At 46.9% G+C, this 6,000-nt stretch overlaps 2 non-coding genes across 2 annotated transcripts; both read right to left on the reverse strand.

Annotated features, from left to right (window-relative positions):
* Positions 1-942: 942 nt before the first annotated feature.
* On the reverse strand, positions 943-1,015 carry TRNAS-CGA (transfer RNA serine (anticodon CGA)). Its single transcript has one exon. It is a non-coding gene; the product is annotated as a tRNA-Ser (tRNA).
* Positions 1,016-5,583: 4,568 nt separating this feature from the next.
* Positions 5,584-5,656, reverse strand: TRNAS-CGA (transfer RNA serine (anticodon CGA)). The gene has a single exon. It is a non-coding gene; the product is annotated as a tRNA-Ser (tRNA).
* Positions 5,657-6,000: the final 344 nt, after the last annotated feature.

Consider the following 6,000-nt stretch of genomic DNA (forward strand, 5'->3'; position numbering starts at 1 on the left):
AAAAAAGCGGATGAAAAAGCAACTTCGGAACCGAACCCACAACCTTCGCATGTCGCGTGCGATGCTCTACCAATTCAGCTACCGCGGCGCTGTTTCCCCACCAACTTTCTTGGGTATTTATGTGTACTAGTAAAATCCTGGGAGTGTTAGCCATTGCCACCACTCACTGACCTTGGCGGCGGACGTGGAACGTCCTCCTTGACGCAGGCGTCACAAGAAATTGATCTTTTCGGGTGAAGGCAACTAAACCCACATATGCTACCTGAAGGCATCAATGTTGCCGGATTCGCGACCCTCGTTACGTAATAAACGAGAAGAAAGGGGGTTAACCGAGGGGCCCGTTATTTATTATTCATATCATGAGAAGCTAACAAGCACTGACAGTAAGGACAACATTGGGGAAATTAGTTGCGCCTAATAAATGCTATGAAGAAACGATAAATTATTAGAAATTAAAGCGGATGAAAAAACAACTTGCCGCAGGTGGGAACCGAACCCACAACCTTCGCATTTCGCCTGCGATGCTCTACCAATTGAGCTACCGCGGCGCTGTTTCCCCATCAACTTTCTTGGGTATTTATGTGTACTAGTAAAATCCTGGGAGTGTTAGCCAGCGCCGCCACTCACTGACATTGGCGGCGGACGTGGAACGTCCTCCTCGACGCAGGCGTCATGAAAAATTGATCTTTTCGGGCGAACACAACTGGTCAATAAACCCACATATGCTACCTGAAGGCATCAATCTTCCTGGATTCGAGACCCTCGCTATGTAATAAACGAGAAGAAAGGCGGTTAACCGAGGGGCCCGATATTTATTAGTCATATCATGCGAAGCCAACAAGGACTGACAGCAAGGGCAACATTCCGGAAATTGGTTGTGCCTAATAAATGGTATGAAGAAACGATAAATTATTAGAAATTAAAGCGGATGAAAAAACAACATGCCGCAGGTGGGAACCGAACCCACAACCTTCGCATTTCGCGTGCGATGCTCTACCAATTGAGCTACCGCGGCGCTGTTTCCCCATCAACTTTCTTGGGTATTAATGTGTACTAGTAAAACCCTGGGAGTGTTAGCCAGCGCCACCCCTCACAGACCTTGGCGGCGGACGTGGAATGTCCTCCTTGACGCAGGAATCACAAGAAAGTGATCTTTTCGGGTGAAGGCAACTGGTCAATAAACCCACATATGCTACCTGAAGGCATCAATGTTGCCGGATTCGCGACCCTCGTTATGTAATAAACGAGAAGAAAGGGGTTTAACCGAGGGGCCCGATATTTATTAGTCATACCGTGGGAAGCCAACAAGCACTGACAGCAAGGACAACATAGGGGAAATTACTTGTGCCTAATAAATGGCATGAAGAAACGATAAATTATTAGAATATAAATTGTACGAAAAAACAACTTGCCGCAGGTGGGAACCGAACCCACAACCTTCGCATTTCGCGTGCGTTGCTCAACCAATTGAGCTACCGCGGCGCTGTTTTCCCATCAACTTTCTTGGGTATTTATGTGTACTAGTAAACCCTGGGAGTATTAGCCAGCGCCATCACTCACAGACTATGGCGGCGGATTGGAACGTCCTCGTTGACGCAGGCGTCACCAGAAAGTGATCTTTTTGGGTGAAGGCAACTGGTCAATAAACCCATATATGCTACCTGAAGGCATCAATCTTGCTGGATTCGAGACCCTCGCTATGTAATAAACTAGAAGAAAGGCGGTTAACCGAGGGGCCCGATATTTATTAGTCATATCATGCGAAGCCAACAAGGACTGACAGCAAGGACAACATTGCGGAAATTAGTTGTGCCTAATAAATGGTATGAAGAAACGATAAATTATTAGAAATTAAAGCGGATGAAGAAACAACTTGGGAACCGAACCGACAACCTTCGCATTTCGCGTACGATGGTCTACCAATTGAGCTACCGCGGCGCTGTTTCCCCATCAACTTTCTTGGGTATTAATGTGTACTAGTAAAACCCTGGGAGTGTTAGCCAGCGCCACCACTCACAGACCTTGGCGGCGGACGTGGAACGTCCTCCTCGACGCAGGCGTCACGAGAATGTGATCTTTTTGGGTGAAGGAAACAGGTGAATAAACCCACATATGCTACCTGAAGGCATGAATGTTGCCGGATTCGCGACCCTCGTTATGTAATAAACGAGAAAAAAGGGGGTTAACCGAGGGGCCCGATATTTATTAGTAATGTCATGAGAAGGCAACAAGCACTGACAGCAAGGACAACATAGGGGAAATTACTTGTGCCTAATAAATGGCATGAAGAAACGATAAATTATTAGAAATTAAATTGTATGAAAAAACAACTTGCCGCAGGTGGGAACCGAACCCACAACCTTCGCATTTCGCGTGCGTTGCTCAACCAATTGAGCTACCGCGGCGCTGTTTCCCCACCAACTTTCTTGGGTGTTTATGTGTACTAGTAAAATCCTGGGAGTGTTAGCCAGCGCCACCACTCACTGACCTTGGCGGCGGACGTGGAACGTCCTCGATGCCGCAGGCGTCAGGAGAATGTGATCTTTTTGGGTGAAGAAACTGGTGTATAAACCCACATATGCTACCTGAAGGCATCAATGTTGCCGGATTCGCGACCCTCGTTATGTAAGAAACGAGAAGAAAGGTGGTTAACCGAGGGGCCCGATATTTATTAGTCATATCATGAGAAGCCAACAAGGACTGACAGCAAGGACAACATTGGGGAAATTAGTTGTGCCTAATAAATGCTATGAAGAAACGATAAATTATTAGAAATTAAAGCGGATGAAAAACAACTTGCCGCAGGTGGGAACCGAACCCACAACCTTCGCATTTCGCCTGCGATGCTCTACCATTTGAGCTACCGCGGCGCTGTTTCCCCATCAACTTTCTTGGGTATTTATGTGTACTAGTAAAATCCTGGGAGTGCTAGCCAGCGCCACCACTCACTGACCTTGGCGGCAGACGTGGAACGTCCTCCTTGACGCAGGCGTCACAAGAAAGTGATCTTTTCGGGTGAAGGCAACTGGTCAATAAACCCATATATGCTACCTGAAGGCATCAATCTTGCCGGATTCGAGACCCTCGCTATGTAATAAACGAGAAGAAAGGCGGTTAACCGAGGGGCCCGATATTTATTAGTCATATCATGAGAAGCCAACATGGACTGACAGCAAATACAACATTGGGGAAATTAGTTGTGCCTAATAAATGGTATGAAGAAACGATAAATTATTAGAAATTAAAGCGGTTGAAAAAACAACTTGCCGAAGGTGGGAACCGAACCCACAACCTTCGCATTTCGCGTGCGATGCTCTACCAATTGAGCTACCGCGGCGCTGTTTTCCCATCAACTTTCTTGGGTATTTATGTGTACTAGTAAACCCTGGGAGTATTAGCCAGCGCCATCACTCACAGACTATGGCGGCGGATTGGAACGGCCTCGTTGACGCAGGCGTCACCAGAAAGTGATCTTTTTGGGTGAAGGCAACTGCTCAATAAACCCACATATGCTACCTGAAGGCATCAATCTTGCTGGATTCGAGACCCTCGCTATGTAATAAACGAGAAGAAAGGCGGTTAACCGAGGGGCCCGATATTTATTAGTCATATCATGCGAAGCCAACAAGGACTGACAGCAAGGACAGCATTGCGGAAATTAGTTGTGCCCAATAAATGCTTTGAAGAAACGATAAATTATTAGAAATTAAATTGTATGAAAAAACAACTTGCCGCAGGTGGGAACCGAACCCACAACCTTCGCATTTCGCGTGCGTTGCTCAACCAATTGAGCTACCGCGGCGCTGTTTCCCCACCAACTTTCTTGGGTGTTTATGTGTACTAGTAAAATCCTGGGAGTGTTAGCCAGCGCCACCACTCACTGACCTTGGCGGCGGACGTGGAACGTCCTCCTCGACGCAGGCGTCACAAGAAAGTGATCTTTTCGGGTGAACGCAACTGGTCAATAAACCCCCATATGCTACCTGAAGGCATCAATCTTGCTGGATTCGAGACCCTCGCTGTGTAATAAACGAGAAGAAAGGCGGTTAACCGAGGGGCCCGATATTTATTAGTCATATCATGCGAAGCCAACAAGGACTGACAGCAAGGACAGCATTGCGGAAATTAGTTGTGCCCAATAAATGCTATGAAGAAACGATAAATTATTAGAAATTAAAGCGGATGAAAAAACAACTTGCCGAAGGTGGGAACCGAACCCACAACCTTCGCATTTCGCGTGCGTTGCTCTACCAATTGAGCTACCGCGGCGCTGTTTCCCCATAAACTACTTGGGTAATTATGTGTACTTGTAAACCCTGGGAGTGTTAGCCAGCGCCACCAATCGCTGACCTTTGCGGAGCACGTGGAGCGTCCTCCTTTACGCAGGCGTCACAGGAAAGTGATCTTTTCGGGTGAATGCAACAGGTCAATAAACCCACATATGCTACCTGAAGGCATCAATCTTGCCCGATTCGAGACCCTCGTTAAGTAATAAACGAGAAGAAAGGGGGTTAACCGAGGGGCCCTATATCGATTAGTCATATCATGAGAAGCCAACAAGCACTGACAGCAAGGACAACATTGGGCAAATTAGCTGTGCCTAATAAATGGTATGAAGAAACGATAAATTATTAGAAATTAAAGCGGATGAAAAAACAACTTGGGAACCGAACCCACAACCTTCGCATTTCGCGTGCGATGCTCTTCCAATTGAGCTACCGCGGCGCTGTTTCCCCATCAACTTTCTTGGGTGTTAATGTGTACTAGTAAAACGTTGGGAGTGTTAGCCAGCGCCACCATTCACAGACCTTGGCGGCGGATGTGGAACGTCCTCGTTGCCGCAGGCGTCACGAGAAAGTGATCTTTTTGGGTGAAGAAACTGGTGTATAAACCCACATATGCTCCCTGAAGGCATCAATGTTGCCGGATTCGCGACCCTCGTTATGTAATAAACGAGAAGAAAGGGGGTTAACCGAGGGGCCCGATATTTATCAGTCATATCATGGGAAGCCAACAAGTACTGACAGCAAGGACAACATTGGGGAAATTAGTAGTGCCTAATGAATGCAATGAAGAAACGATAAATTATTAGAAATTAAATTATATGAAAAAACAACTTGCCGCAGGTGGGAACCGAACCCACAACCTTCGCATTTCGCCTGCGATGCTCTACCAATTGAGCTACCGCGGCGCTGTTTCCCCATCAACTTTCTTGGGTATTTATGTGTACTAGTAAACCCTGGGAGTGTTAGCCAGTGCCACCACTCACTGACCTTGGCGGAGCACGAGGAGCGTCCTCCTTTACGCAGGCGTCACAAAAAAGTAATCTTTTCGGGAGAAGGCAACTGGTCAATAAACCCAGATATGCTACCTGAAGGCATCAATCTTGTCGGATTTGAGACCCTCGCTATGTAATAAACGAGAAGAAAGGCGGTTAACCGAGGGGCCCGATATTCATTAGTCATATCATGAGAAGCCAACAAGCACGGACAGCAAGGACAACATTGGGGAAATTAATTGTGCCTACTAAATTGTATGAAGAAACGATAAATAATTAGAAATTAAAGCGGGTCAAAAACAACTTGCCGCAGGTGGGAACCGAACCCACAACCTTCGCATTTCGCGTGCGATGCTCTACCAATTGAGCTACCGCGGCGCTGTTTCCCCATCAACTTTCTTGGGTATTTATGTGTACTAGTAAACCCTGGGAGTGTTAGCCAGCGCTACCAATCACTGACCTTGGCGGAGCACGAGGAGCGTCCTCCTTTACGCAGGCGTCACAAAAAAGTAATCTTTTCGGGTGAAGGCAACTGGTCAATAAACCCACGTATGCTACCTGAAGGCATCAATCTTGCCCGATTCGCGACCCTCGTTAAGTAATAAACGAGAAGAAAGAGGGTTAACCGAGGGGCCCTATATCGATTAGTCATATCATGGGAAGCCAACAAGCACTGACAGCAAGGACAACATTGGGGAAATTAGTTGTGCCTAAAAAATGGT

The sequence above is a fragment of the Dermacentor variabilis genome, chromosome 9 (assembly GCF_050947875.1).
Source record: "Dermacentor variabilis isolate Ectoservices chromosome 9, ASM5094787v1, whole genome shotgun sequence".
Taxonomy (NCBI): Eukaryota; Metazoa; Arthropoda; class Arachnida; order Ixodida; family Ixodidae; genus Dermacentor; species Dermacentor variabilis.